This window comes from Trachypithecus francoisi, unplaced genomic scaffold, assembly GCF_009764315.1.
Source record: "Trachypithecus francoisi isolate TF-2019V2 unplaced genomic scaffold, Tfra_2.0 Lachesis_group8, whole genome shotgun sequence".
Taxonomy (NCBI): Eukaryota; Metazoa; Chordata; class Mammalia; order Primates; family Cercopithecidae; genus Trachypithecus; species Trachypithecus francoisi.
In genome coordinates, this window is record NW_022681473.1 from 69,050,527 (window position 1) to 69,061,047 (window position 10,521).

The window sequence follows — 10,521 nt, forward strand, 5'->3', positions numbered from 1 at the left end:
GATTCCAGGACAGAATAAATGCTCAATAATGTGTCAGATCAGTTAATTATCTTGCTGAAAGATGCACAGCAAGTAGGTGACAGTGTCACCTCCCTAATATGAGTTTATGCCCTCCCACAGCTTCAACCGCCGCCCATGTGAATATGATGCACAGATTTATAGCTCAGCACTCCTCTCACTTCCAGACCCTGATCTCCAGTTGGCTACCTGACCTCACGTAGATGTTTTCGTTTTGTTTTTGAGAGACGGTCTCATTCTGTGGCCCAGGTTGGAGGGCAATAGTGCAAACACAGATCACTGCCACCTTGACCTCCTGGGCTCAAGCAGACCTCCCCACCTCAGCCTCTTGAGTAACTGGGACCACAGGGATGTGGCAACGTGTGTGTGTGTGTGTGTGTGTGTGTGTGTGTGTAGAGGTGGCATCTCCCTATGTTGTCCTTGCTGGTCTCAAACTCCTGGGCTCAAGTGATATTCCTGCCTTAGCCTCCCAAAGTATTGGGATTACAGTTGTGTGCCACCATGCCCAGCTACTTAGATGTTTTAAAAGCACTTTGCATTAATTTTCTATTTCTGCTGTAACAAATTACCATAAACTTAGTAGCTTAGAACAACACAAATTTATTCTCTTACAGTTCTGTAAACCAGAAATTTAAAATCAGTCTCACTGGGCTAAAGTCAAGGTGTCACTTGGATCGGTTGCTTCCAGAGGCTCTGCAGGGAGATGGTTTTTCTTGCCTTTTTCAGCTTTTAGAAGTTGCCTGTATTCCTTGGCCCCTTCCTCACATCACTCCAACCTCCTTCCATCCTTACAATCGATTACTTTCCTGTAATAGCTACGGTCAAATGGGCAGCTGAAGATGATGATGAAGATGATCTTGACACCGAGAAGCAGAAGACCAATGAGGATGACCAGACAGCAAAAAAGGAAAAGTTAAAAGAAGGCTACTCATACTTGCTGTCTCAGTATCTAAAGGTGGTCACCTACCAGTAGAGAGGCCCACCCACTGCAGACAGTGCCACCGAAGGTGACATGCACTTTCTACCACCCATCCAAAACTGTAATGTGAATCTGTAACAGGAGAGGAAAAAAGAACCAAAACTTCCAAGGCCTTGCATTTTTTCTTCAAAGCATTTTTTTTTTTCTTGGAGATGGAGTCTCACTCTATTGCCTGGAGTGTAGTGGCACAATCTCGGCTCTCTGCAGCCTCTGCCTCCTGGGTTTAAGCAATTCTCTGCCTCAGCCTCCCAAGTAGCTGGGGTTACAGGCGCATGCCACCACACTCGGCTAATTTTTGTATTTTTAGGAGAGATGGGGTTTCACCATGTTGGCCAGGCTAGTCTTGAACTCCTGACCTCATGATCCACCTGCCTTGGCCTTCCCAAAGTGCTGGGATTACAGGCGTGAGCCACCACACCCAGCCAAAAGCATTTTTTAAAAGGAAAATTGGTCTATATTTTTTGTTTCTACTTTATATCTTTGTACATATTTTTAGAGGTCAGGCATTTTTAACAATCTTGGATGACCAAAACAGCTTTCAGAGTGTTCTTCACCCAACTTCTGACTTTACTTGTAGTGTGACCTTCATTAGAATCTCAAAGGAGGAAGAAAAACAAACAAATGCATTAAAAAATGCAAAAATAGATCAGGTGAGGTGGTTCATGGCTGTAAGCCCAGCACTTTGAGAGGCTTAGGTGGGTGCATCACCTGAGGTCAGGAGTTCAAGGCCAGCCTGGGCAAGATGGTGAAACTCCATCTCTACTAAAAATACAAAAATTAGCCGGGCATGGTGGCGGGACCTATAGTCCCAGCTACTCAGGAGGCTGAGGCAGGAGAATTGCTGGAACCTGGGAGGCAGAGGTTGCAGTGAGCCGAGATCACACCAGTGTACTCCAGCCTGGGCGACAGAGTGAGACTGTCTCAAAAAAAGCAAAAACAGGCCAGGCATGGTGGCTCATGCTATGATCCCAGCACTTTGGTAGGCCTAGGCAGGTGGATCACCTGAGGTCAGGGGTTTGAGACCAGCCTAGCAAACATGGTGAAAACCCGTTTCTACTGAAAATATAAAAATTAGCCAGGCATGGTGGCGGGTGCCTGTAATCCCAGCTACATGGGAGGCTGAAGCATGAGAATTGCTTGAACTCAGGAGGCAGAGGTTGCAGTGAGCAGAGATCATTGCACTGCAGCCTGGGTGACAGAGTAAGACTCTGTCTCAAAAATAAATAAATGCAAAAACAACAAATCTTATTTTTTCAACCTGTTTGATATATGTGTGAAACAATGTTATCCAACAATAAACAGGAATCTTATTTTTCTGAGGTTTTTTTCCCTAACTTCATTTCTAGTGAATTTTCTGAGTTCTAACAATAAATGGTAGAGACAGTTGTCATGAATTGTACCCCTTTTCTCATTCTTTCTGCTTTAGACTTGAACATGAGGCATAAAGCTAGACTCAGCTGTAAGGAAAAACTGCCTCATGCTGACCCTGGCATCACTGAGCTAATAAACAAATCCCTCTACCTCCAGACTTACTATGTGAGAACACACACACACACACACACACACACACACGTGTTACCAAAACACCAGGGGTTCCGATCTAGTTCCTGTTGCTTGCTTCACAGAAAGCCAATCACTGAGATAATTATTGCCAAGGAATAAGGCTTTAATCAGGTGCTGCAGAGAAACAGATGGGAGATAAATCTCAAACTTGGGTCCCTGACTGACTGAAACTAGGTTTATATAGCAGGAAAGGAATGTAATAATGTATTAAAAAAAAAAAAAAAAGGAACTAGGGAGGAATAAGGAAGCAATCATGATGAATGAGGGGCTTGGCATCTCATTGTCTGGATGCTGTGATCTGTTGAGTTTCAGTTCTTTGATACTTTTTTTTTGAGAGACCTGAAGGTCATTTCCTGAGGAAGGAACTCAGATAAATATAACTTTCCAGCTTTAAGACTAGAAGGGTCAATTTCTATCTTTGTCCAAAAAAAAAAACTAAGGTACTATTGGGTCCGGTTCACACATGCCCACACCACCCTTAGGTGTTTAAGCCACAGTTGGTCAGGTTGCCTCGTCTTCCAGCAAAAGTATTTCTCACTGCTCTTGCCAGGTCCTGTCTATTTAACCTCCTAGTTGTCTCTCACATTCATGCCTTCCTCTTCACCCACCTTTGCCACTCTAGGCACAATGACCTGCTTTCAGCCTTTGGTACATGCCATGTTCCCTCCTGTCACTGCCCTTTATACACGACCTTCCCTCTGTAATGTTCTTCCTTCTCCCTTTAGGCTAGTTAGCTCTTCATCCTTTAGCTCTTATAGCAAGCACTGCTTCCCCAAGACAACCTTCCCCAACCTCCCCTTATCCTACCCTGGGCACCTGTCAGCTGGATGCAATTATACTATGTGTGTGATTATCTAATTATCTCACTAGTTAGTCACTCCATGAGGACAGGGACCTTTTCTGTTTTATTCATTATTGTAGTAGCAGCAACCCACATAGCAGCTGACACAACAGATATGCTCTATGTTTGTTGAATGGCATGAATGTCTAAAACAGGATTCCAACCCAGTTTCTCCTACTTGAGTCTCTGTTTATCCCCAGTAGCTGGGACGACAGGCATGTCATGTGCCACCATGCCTCTTTGGTTCAGCTTTAAAAAATAAAAGAATTGGCTGCGTGCGGTGGCTCACACCTGTAATCCTAGCACTTTGGGAGGCTGAGGCGGGTGGATCACAAGGTCAGGAGTTCGAGACCAGCCTGGCCAACATGGCAAAACCCTCTCTCTACTAAAAATACAAAAATTAGCCAGACGTGGTGGTGGGCACCTGTAATCCCAGCTACTTAGGAGGCTGAGACGGGAAAATTGCTTGAAACCCGAAGGCAGAGGTTGCAGTGAGCCAAGATCGTGCCACTGGACTCCAGCCTGGGTGAAAGCAAAACTCCTTCTCAAAAAAAAAAAAAAAAGAATTAAGAATGAAAACAAGTCTCTAGACAATCAGAACCCACAGAGTGGTGGCAGATTGTGAGATCATCAAAATCTGGACACTCTCCCTTTCAGAGAAACTTGTGGTCAGGAAAGCTTTCCAGTCACCAGCAATGGCCAGGAACTGGAGTAGAATGGACTGATTTCATAGAAAAAAAAGAGGCCAGATCAGATGGTTTATGAAACACTTCAACAATCTGCTCAGATTTTTCAGCTTGAAGACCCCTATAAAACTGACATTGGCCCTTTTCTGCAATGAGTATATTTGAGACATGGGGAGAAACTGCAGAAAGGGGCCGATGTCAGTTTTATAGGGTCTTCAAGATTATGATTAGTTGAATAAGTTATATGTTTTTAGACTTTGGGGTGATTGTTTATAATGTCACTTGGAGGGTAATTAAACTCAGAAAGAAATGGGCCCGGTGTGGTGGCTCATGCCTGTAATCCCAGCATTTTGGGAGGCTGAGGTGGGAAGATCACTTGAGCTCAGGAGTATGACACCAGTCTGGCCAAAATAGCAAAAACTTATCTCTACTAAAAATAAAAATAAAATTTAAAAATTAGCCAGGCATGATGGTACATGCCTGTAGTTCCAGCTACTGGGGAGGCTGAGGTGGGGGCATTGTTTAAGCCTGGGAGATAGAGGCTGTAGTGAGCTGTGATGGTGCGCCACTGCATTCCAGCCTTGGCAAGAGAGTGAGACCCTGTCTCAAAAAAGGAAAAAAGAGAAAGAAACAGTCCAGTTCCAAGTTTAAAATTAAAAATGAGTAGTATTGCCAGGCGCGGTGGCTCAAGCTTGTAATCCCAGCACTTTGGGAGGCCAAGACGGGTGGATCACGAGGTCAGGAGATCGAGACCATCCTGGCTAACACAATGAAACCCCGTCTCTACTAAAAAATGCAAAAAACTAGCTGGGCGAGGTGGCGGGTGCCTGTAGTCCCAGCTACTCGGGAGGCTGAGGCAGGAGAATGGCGTGAACCCAGGAGGCGGAGCTTGCAGTGAGCTGAGATCCGGCCACTGCACTCCAGCCTGGGCGACACAGTGAGACTCCGTCTCAAAAAAAAAAAAAAAAAAAGTAGTATTGCATTTATATGCCATCCTAGCTATTTATTGCTGCATAGCAAGTTACCCAAAACTTAGCAACCTAGAAACATTTATTATTTCAGAGTTTCTGTGGTCAGGAATTAGAGTGGCTTAACTGGGTCGTTCTGGCTCAGGGTGTCTCTTGAGGTTGCAGCCAAGATGACATCAGGGGCTGTAGTCAACTGAAGGCTCCACTGGAGCTGTAGTATCCACTTCCAAGGCCAAGAGAAGCCCTCCGTTCCTTGTCACATAATCCACGCGCCTCGGCCTCCCAAAGTGCTGGGATTACAGGCATGAGCCACCGCCCCCGGCTCCAAATGCCCTTTTCCTTTATTGTACGACAGGCTCCTCCTATCCTATGACAAATCCTGCATGACCCAGTTCAAATGATCTATGAAATTTTCCCAAAGCATTTTGTGCGGGTTTCTTTTCAGAATTTATAATTGTAACCCCAGTGACAGCTAAGCCCTCCAAGATTCTTCAAATCTAAATAAAACTGACTTTGCCCAACCATTTAGTCTCAATTTGACAGCCTGTGGAAGCCAAGGCTTTCCCTTGTATTTCTGCAGAGTCTCAGAGGCATACGTTTTCACATCACCTCTTTTCTCCTGGACTTCCTACTTCCTCAGTTGTGGCCTGTGTTCTTACCTTATAACAGAGATGGGAGATTCAGCTCCTTCACTGCTTTCCAGGCAAAACCTGCTCATACACAGTATTTATGAGAACAGAGACTTTACTGAAGAGCACAGCACACCCAGCAAATCCTTTAAATCTCTAGGCATCACGCTTGCCCTCCCCAGTCCTCTTTGACTCTTTGGTCATGTGGTGTCCCCCTGTTGCCCTTTCCTGGTGCAGTTCCAGTCTCCCCATTTCTCTGGCCCTCACTCTCTGAAGCAACAAACCTCTTCAAAAGCTTTTCTCATGTAGAGTAGTTCCAGCGCACTTTGTTCTTGGCCTCTCCGTCTACCCAAGACCTTATGAAGGTGTTATTCCAAACAAGACAATTCCTTTCCCAAGAGGAGTTCTTAGACCAACAGGAAAATAATTTTCCAGTCATCTTGTATGTTTATAAGCATGTCTTAGTTCAGGCTGCTATACCAAAGTACCACAGACTGGGTGATTTGTAAACAACAAACAGACATTTATTCCTCACAGTTCTGGAGGCTGGAAGTCTGAGATCCAGGTCCAGGAAGAGGGTCTGGTGAAGGCTGTCTTCCAGGTTGCAGACTGCCAACTTCTTGTATCCTCACATAGTGGAAAGAGAGTGAAAGAGTTCTCTGGGCTCTCTTTCATTTTTATTTACTTATTTATTTTTGAGACACAGTCTCGCTGTGTCACCCAGGCTGTAATGCAATAGCACAATCTCAGCTCCCTGCAGCCTCTGCCTCCAGGGTTCAAGTGATTCTCCTGCTTTAGCCTCCCAAGTAGCTGGGATTACAGGTGCCCGCCACAATGCCTGGGTAATTTTTGTATTTTTAGTAGAGATGGAGTTTCACCATGTTGGTCAGGCTGGTCTTGAACCCCTGACCTCAAGCAATCCACCTGCCTCAGCCTCCCAAAGTGCTGAGATTATAGGTGTGAGCCACCGTGCCCAGCCAGGTGGGCTCTCTTTTATAAGGGCACTAATTCTACTCTTGAGGACTCCACCCTCATAACCTAATTACTTTTGACAAGCCCCCACCTCCCTATACCATCACATTGGAGGTTAAGATTTCAACATATCAATTGGGGTAGAGGGCTCAAACATTCGGTCTATAACAGAGTGTGCCTCACCTATGGGTCTGAATCAGGTCTGGTCTGAGTTGGTTGTCCCAGATCCCTGCACAGAGCTTGGGATATAGTGGGCCTTCAGTAACATATGTTGAATACATGAATTTGTGATAAATGAGAACGATTGATTTAAAAATACTGAATAAAATAATGAATCAGCTAGGCATGGTGGCTCACACCTATAATCCCAGCACTTTGGGAGGCCGAGGCAGGCGGATCACCTGAGGTCAGGAGTTCGAGACCAGTCTGGCCAACATGGTGAAACCCCGACTCTACTAAAAATACAAAAAATTAGCCGGGCATGATGGCGGGTGCCTGTAATCCCAGTTACTTGGCAGGCTGAGGCAGGAGAATCACTTGAACCTGGGAGGCAGAGGTTGTAGTGAGCTGAGATCACGCCATTGCACTCCAGCCTGGGCAACAAGAGTGAAACTTTGTCTCAAAAAAAAAAAAAAAAAAGAATCAGTTGATATTAATTGACCTGATGGTTCCCAGGGATCTTTGTTCTGCAAAAGAAAGAAGCTGACTGAAGTTCTAGTCCTAATTCTAGTCCCAGTTCTGCCTCTCACTTGCATGTAACCATGGGCAGGTCACTTTTCCTCTCTGTACCTCAGCTGAAAAATAAGAAGGAGGTTTCTTGTTATTCCTTTTTGTTCTGCCAACCACACCTCATTCTAATCCCCACCTGCTTGCCACCTGATGCTTCATGCTGGGGACCTGGCTGGCCTGCTGGGTAGCTTATTATTAAAACCCACCTGCCTGGTTAAGAAGTGCTTTCAAAGCAGAGGGCCCACGTGGAATTGTTCTAGCTTATGATTCTTTTTCAGCCACACCATTGCATTCCTCACCCTCCTTTAATGCCTAGTAAAACTGCACATTGAATAAGCTCTTTCATTCTCCCTCCATCCAATTTACAAATGAAATCCCATCAATCTTTTCCTATGCCGGGCCCTCATGCAGGAGTGTGTGTCTATGTGTTTGTGTGTGTGAATGCGTGTACCTGCATTCACTGGCGTGCATATGGACACCCGTTTCCTTAACCAGGTTTATTGTGTCTGAAATTTTCCGAAACTTTGTATAGGCTTTCTGAAGGAAGTAGAAGCCTTATGTAGTATTTGTTTGTTTTTTTTAAGACAGGGTCTCACTTTGTTGCCCAGGCTGGAGTGCGGTGGCGTGATCTCGGCTCCCCGTGTAGTATTCTTAGCAAGGCTTTGGTCATAACTGCTTTTTCACTGAGGCCTTCAGCTGGAGCTATCTACCATGAGTCCTCAGAGGCCAGGATTTCCAGGGACTGACTGATTAGTTTTCGTTCGTTCTTAGCTCATTGGTATCACTAAGCCTCTGTGTCAACAACTAATGTAAGTATGTATGTATGTACGTGCAATGGTGTGATCATAGCTCACTGCAGCCTCAAACTCCTGGGCTCAGGTTATCCTCCCACCTCAGTCTCCTGAGTAGCTGGGACCACAGGTACGTGCCACCACACCTGGCTAATTTTTCAATTTTTTTTATAGAGATGGGTCTTGTCATGTTGCGCAGGCTGGTCTTGAACTCCCAGCCTCAAGCAATCCTTCCTCCTTGGCCTCCCAAAGTGCTGGGATTACAAGTGTAAGCCAGTGTGCCTAGCCAACATCTAAGATCTCTGGTTTTGTTTGTTTGTTTGTTTTGTTTTGTTTTTTTGAGACAGAATGTCGCTCTGTAGCCCAGGCTGGAGTTCAGTGGCATGATTGTTGCTTACTGTAACTTTCTGCCTCCGGAGTTCAAGTGATTCTCCTGCCTCAGCCTCCGGAGTAGCTGGATTACAGGTGTGCACCACCACATCCAGCTAATTTTTTGTGTTTTTAGTAGAGACGAGGTTTCACCCTGTTGGCCAGGCTGGTCTTGAACTCCTGACCTCAAGTGATCTGTCCGCCTCGGCCTCCCAAAGTGCTGGGATTATAGGCGTGAGCCACCGCACCCGGCACAACTAAGATAATTCTTCCCCCTACCCCGCCCCTACTCGAGACAGAGTCTCGCTCTGTCAACCGGGCTGGAGTGCAGTGGCGTGATCTTGGCTTACTTCAACCTCTGCCTCCCAGGTTCAAGCGATTCTCCCTCAGCCTCCCAAGTAGCTGGGACTACAGGTGCGCACTACCACGCCTGGCTAATTTTTGTTTTTTTTGTTTTGTTTTGTTTTGTTTTTTTGAGATGGAGTCTCGCTGTCTCCCAGGCTGGAGTGCAGTGGCTCGATTTCAGCTCACTGCAAGTTCCGCCTCCCGGGTTCACGCCATTCTCCTGCCTCAGCCTCCCAAGTAGCTGGGACTACAGGCACCTGCCACCTCGCCCGGCTAATTTTTTGTATTTTTAGTAGAGACGGGTTTCACCGTGTTAGCCAGGATGGTCTGGATCTCCTGACCTCCTGATCCGCCCACCTCGGCCTCCTGAAGTGCTGGGATTACAGGCATGAGCCACCGCGCCCGGCCAAATTTTTGTATTTTTAATAGAGACAGGGTTTTACCATGTTGGCCAGGCTGGAAAACTAAGATCTTAATTTGAGTGCCAAAGGGTGTTCCACAGCTCCTTTCCTATATTTTGTTATTGGGGTGGGGCCAGGACACATATTTCAGTAATCTTTGCTTTTAGGGGTTCTGAGGTAACTTAAAGGATGGCAAAAAAAAAAAACCCAAAAAAACTGAAAAACCAGATATAACTCACAGAACCTTAGATTTCATTGTTGCCAAGCTCCATGTGAACTAGGATATGAATAGTAACAATGATTCAATTATTATTAATAGCATACACTTACTAGATACCAAACACTGGGTGAAGTGTGATACATAAGTCATCTCATTTATGTAAACATTATGAGGAAATAAAGCACTGGAGAGTTAAGGAACTCACTCGGGTATTCACTGCTGGTGAGTGATGTAGCCAGGATTCAACCCAGCCCATCAGATGCCAGCATCTGCATCTGTAACCATTACACTATTTCTTTCTTCAAGCTCCCAATTTGTGTTCTGAGGAGAGACTAAATAAGGAAAAGAAAAAAATCTCTTCTCCTATTTAGCCTCCAGACCTTTGCCCATGACTTGGAAGTGTTTGCTGTGGAGTCTCCTATTTTGTCTTTTTTTTTGAGATGGAGTCTTGCTCTGTCTCCCAGGCTGGAGTACAGTGGCATGATCTCTGCTCACTTCCAGGCCCAAGCGATTCTCCTGCCTCAGTCTCCCAAGTAGCTGGGATTGCAGGCTCCTGCCCTCATGCCTGGCTAATTTTTGTATTTTTAGTAGAGACAGGATTTCACTGTGTTGGTCTGGAACTCCTGACCTCAAGTGATCTGCCCCCCTCGGTGTCCCAAAGTGCTAGGATGACAGGCCTGAGCCACTGCACCCAGCCTCCTATCTTGTCTTCATGAGTGTTCAGAATTTTGTGGTGCGCTGATCAGAAGCCCAGAGGAATCTAGACTTTATTGAGGTGCACCTTGGTATTTGAATCCCACTCTCTCTCTTTTTTTGCGGGAGGGCGGTCGGGGAGACAGAGTCTCTGTTGCCCAGGCCAAAGTACAGGGGGCACAGCTCACTGCAGCCTTAACCTCACAGGCTTAAATCATCCTCCCACCTCAGCCTCCGGAGTAGCTAGGACTATATGTGCACCAGCACACCTGGCTAGTTTTTGTGTTTTTTGTAGAATTGAGGTTTCACCGTGTTGC